Consider the following 4,974-nt stretch of genomic DNA (forward strand, 5'->3'; position numbering starts at 1 on the left):
AAATTGGATTTGGAATGAAAACCACAATACATTTATCCTACTTATTGAATTGGGTTATCCTGCCTTAAGGGCCGTAACAACTGAGAAAAGTATCTCCCACCGTAAACTTCGGAAGAAGGAAGGAAGTCGAAGCGACCACTCGACTCCCCGTTGGCTCCCAACCTTGGTGGTCACCACTACCCAAACCTTGGGAGCCTTGGGAGCTATAGCGACGAGGGCCACCAGCGGCAGCAACCTACCGCCGACCCTCGCCACGGATATTCAACCAGCTGGTCTACCCCTGCCACGGAGGCACAGCCAGCCGGCACAGACAATTAAATAATTGACGCCCAACAGATTAATATTACTATTAATATTCGAACTCTACCCCTGAAGTTATACAATATGTAAGTAGCTGAGCGCCTACACATATAACAGTGCATATAAATTCCTATGCCCGGCAATAGGAATTTTATTTACGAATAAATAAAAGTGACTCGATTTTCGATTTCTGGTTCAGATTGTTTTCAGTAAATATTGTATTGAAGTTATCCAGTGTGTCTGTGCTAATAATACACCCAGTCGATACACCCATTTTTCGGTAAATTTTTTTCGGCTTTTATATCGCAAAAAAGTGCCCCTTCGAAACCTTTTACCTTAGGTCCAATCGTTAAACACCTCGTATCTGCCCAGTATAAACACCGCTAACCTACCCAGCTCCCTTAGCTGCCAATGAGTTGGGAGTATAGGGAAGTGAAACAGGAAATTGATAGCGACGATAACGAAGAAGTACGGTTCCGCCCCAAAGTTAGGAACATACATCAACCAGAAATGAACGCGGACATGATTCAACCGCTTGTCGCAAATGCGGTCAGCACCGCTCTCGCCGATCAGGAAGAGCGTTTGAGAAGCCAATTCGCCTCAGAATTAGAAGCGGTTAGAACACAGGTTAGCGCGGTGATAGTGCATGAAAATACGACGGCAGCGAAGCCCACTAAGAGGCCGTTGTTATCATTAAAAACAAAATTTGCGGTCCCGCACGGTCACTCCTCACGTCCCACAACACCGTGCTGAATTTCGATGCAATTCTAGCCAGACTAGATTGCACATACGTGGACAAAACGTCCCTAAGAGTGCTACGGCTAAATTTGGAAATGGTTCGGCAAGGAGATGCCGACCTTATAGCATACTATGACGAGGTCGAGAGGAAACTCACGCTCGTCACGAAAAAAAAAGTCATGTCACACAACTCGGACAAATAAGGAGGTTAGGGATGACGCCCTTCATGCATTCATTGCAGGGCTTAAAAGACCACTCAGGTCACTCGTGCTACCAGCACAACCTAAAGACCTTATGTCTGCACTAGCGTTAGCGCGAGAAGCCGAGAACAGCATCGAAAGAAGTGCGTTCGCGGCATCTATAAGGCTATGGAAGACAAGGCCCCTTTCAATGAGGGCATCAGGCGCAACAATAAAGGTCAGGGAAAGCAATGGAGAGGTGAGGACAAAAATCCGCACTTCATTCCTAAGCAAAACCAAGGTAGGCCTCATGAGGACAATTCCTGGCCAAAGCGCAGGGATCCTGAGACCTAAGACCAGAATAAAGTTCAGCCCATGGAGGTAGTAACCGTAGAAACCGCAAAGTAATAACAATTACAAAAGGCAGAACTCGTCCCAGAGCCAATCGGGCCAAAGACGCCAACGCGTGAATAATATAGCCCAGCCCCAACAGAAGGAAACAGAATATGCCGCCACAGCTTAGGCTGAGGTTGCCACCATTGAGGAAGATAGCGATACCGCCGAGCTTAACGACCTCCTTCATTATTTAGGGAGCGCTCTCGACTGCCGTTCTTCGAGCGACAGTTGGCTGGCAAAACAGTAAAAATTCTCATCGACACGGGGCGGCAAAAAATTACGTGAAGCCCGTAAAGGAGCTAAGAAACGTATTGCCGGTCGAGACCCCTTTCACTGTGAGCTCTATTTACGGCTCCAGTGACGTCAAAAACAAATGCGTAATGCGCATCTTTGGACTAGACGTCCCATTTTTCCTTTTGGATACACTGATCACGTTCGATGCTATAATAGGCTTTGATTCGCTAACGCGAGCAGGAGTAGCATTGGACCTAGGCAACAGCGTAATAAAATATGAAGCGTCACTGAAAAGCTCAAATTTTTTGACTGTCAGAATGTCAATTTCACAAAAATCGATGATATAGTGGTGCCAAGTTCGGCTAAAGCCGAATTCAAAAAATTATTCTGAAAAGAACTAAGGTGTTTTCGACCTCTAACGAGGCGCTCACCTTTAACACTTCGGTCATCGCTACTATTCGAACGATAAGTGATGAACCTGTCTACTCCAGGTTATACCCCTATCCAATTTGGGCAGCAGACTTTGACAACAAAGAAATCAAAGAGCTGCTCCAAATTGGCATAATTAGGCCGTCCAGATCCCCATACAATAGCCCTACCTGGGTGGTTGACAAAAAAGAGACTGACGATAATGGCATCAAAAATAGACGATTAGCAATCGACTTCAGGAAGCTGAACGAGCGAACAATCGCCGATCGCTACCCCATGCCAAGCATACCCATGATTCTAGCGAACTTGGGGAAAGCTAAATTCTTTACCACCCTAGACTTAAGGTCAGGGTACCAGGTCAAATATACCTGGCTGAAAAGGACCGAGAGAAGCCCTCGTTCTCAGTTAATGGTGGGAAATTAAAATTTGGTAAAGAATTTTGCCTCTATTGCTAAACCTCTTACCGCCATCCTCAAAGGGGAAAATGGGACGGACAGCAAGAATATGTCGAAAAAAGTAGCTGTCAGGTTTGATGAAACCCAGCGAAATGCATTCGATCACCTTCGTAACATTTTGGCATCGGAAGATGTCATATTGACATACCCTGATTTCAAATTGCCGTTTGACTTAATCACCGACGCCTCAGCGAGTGGAATAGGCGCGGTACTGTCCCAGAATAAAAGACCTATTACCACGATTTCACGCACGCTAAAAGACTGCGAACTGAACTACGCCACCAACGAAAGAGAATTATTGGCGATAGTCTGGGAAATAGGCAAACTCCAAAACTACCTATACGGTAACAAGGAGGTACGGATCTTTACAGACCACCAGCCCCTCATATATGCGGTATCCGACAAAAACATTAACGCTAAGATTAAGCGATGAGAACAACGGGAAAGTGCTTTACACACCCGGGAAGCAAAACCTGGTAGATGACGCGCGAGGCAACCCCTGAATAACCTAGAGGCTGAGGCCCAGTCCGATGCGGCCACGGTACATAGTGAGCGTTCGCTCTCATACACCATAGAAACTACAGACAAACCTCTTAACTGCTTTAGAAACCAAATCATTTTGGAAGAAGCAAGCCAACCGCTTCGGCGAGATTTCATAATCTTCGGAAATAAAACCCGCCATATCGTTGATTTTAATAATAAGGACTCGCTTGTTGAATCTGTTAAGGAAATCATCAACGCCAATGTTGTGAGCGCGATTCACTGTGATTTCCCTACTCTGGCTCCTATCCAACATGCCTTGAGGCAGGAATTTCCTGCGTCAAAGTTTTGGCATTGTAAAAACTTCGTCAGCGATATCACCAACGCTAACGAACAGCTTGAAATCGCTAACACCGAGCACAATCGCGCTCATAGGGCTGCACAGGAGAACGCAAAGCAAATTATCCGGGATTACTACTTCCCGAACATGTCTAAATTAGCTAGCGAAGTGGTCGCAAATTGTAAGGTCTACAATAAAGCTAAATACGACCGCTATCCCAAGAAGCAGGAATTAGGAACTACACCTATCCCGTCATATGTTAGAGAAATTTTGCATATTGACATTTTTTCGATCGACAAAAAAATCTTCTTAACCTGCATTGACAAATTTTCCATATTCGCTATTGCACAGCCCTTGGCTATTGTACAGCTGGTGGCCTCATAGCCTAGTGGTTAGTGTACTAGCTCGCTAAGCGTGAGGTCGTAGGTTCGAGCACCACTCGTGTCAAGTGCATGGCCCTGCAAGTTTTTCGGCGCTCGCGCATATGATGTAAATAGCGAAAAAAGCTCTCGTTGGTTTTTTTCACTACTTATAATTATGTGCATGAGACCCGAAAAACCGGCATTCCCAGATGTCGTTAGGTGGCAGCCCCACTTCTGAGATAGGTTGCACTCGGCTAATCACCGGATCGACTGAACAATAACGATTACAGAAACAAACACAAGATCAGTAAACACTCACACCCCCACCCGATGACGACCCTCCGCTTTTCGCAACGGACACGAATTGGACAATGGAATGTGAGGACCCTAGTGGAGCCTTCCAGGCTTGCGCAGTTTGAAAAGGAGATGGAAAAAATGCAGATCGCAATTGCTGGCATAAGCGAGATGAGGTGGAAAGGCAGTGGGACGACAACAACAACACACGGCAATCTAGTAGTGCACAGTGGGAGCGTGTCGGAATCCGGTATCCGATAGAATCATCACTGCTAGATTCCGATGCAAAGCTAGGCACATCACCATCGTGCAATGCTACGCCCCGACAGAAGACGCCAGCGATGACATCAAAGACGACTTCTACAATGCCCTCACATCTTCACTCATCAAGAGCAAACGGAAACCTGGTTGACATCGCAAAGAATGGTACTAAAGCTGCAAGTCTTCGTCAATAAGTGCCTTAGGATCATATTAGGTATATTCTGGCCAAATAGAATAACCAATGATGACCTGTGGCGCTGCACAAACGAAGCACCAATCCAGCAGCAGATAAAGAAGAAAAAATGGAAATGGATTTGTCATGCATTAAGGAAAGGTTGAGACAGCATAGTTAGGATGGCACTGGAGTGGAACCCGCAAGGAAGCAGAAGAGTGGGACGCCCCAAGCTAACCTGGCGCCAATCAACAGAACGAGAACTCGCTGACAATAACATCACCTGGGACTTGGCAAAGAGAACAGCCCAGAATAGGGTCCGATGGAATGCACT

At 46.1% G+C, this 4,974-nt stretch overlaps 1 long non-coding RNA gene across 1 annotated transcript; it reads left to right on the forward strand.

The window, feature by feature from the left end:
- Nucleotides 1–3,925: 3,925 nt before the first annotated feature.
- Nucleotides 3,926–4,221, forward strand: LOC116655468. Its single transcript, XR_004310551.1, has 2 exons — nt 3,926–4,040; nt 4,133–4,221. It is a non-coding gene; the product is annotated as an uncharacterized LOC116655468 (long non-coding RNA).
- Nucleotides 4,222–4,974: the final 753 nt, after the last annotated feature.

This window comes from Drosophila ananassae, assembly GCF_017639315.1.
Source record: "Drosophila ananassae strain 14024-0371.13 chromosome XL unlocalized genomic scaffold, ASM1763931v2 tig00000124, whole genome shotgun sequence".
NCBI classification, from domain to species: Eukaryota; Metazoa; Arthropoda; class Insecta; order Diptera; family Drosophilidae; genus Drosophila; species Drosophila ananassae.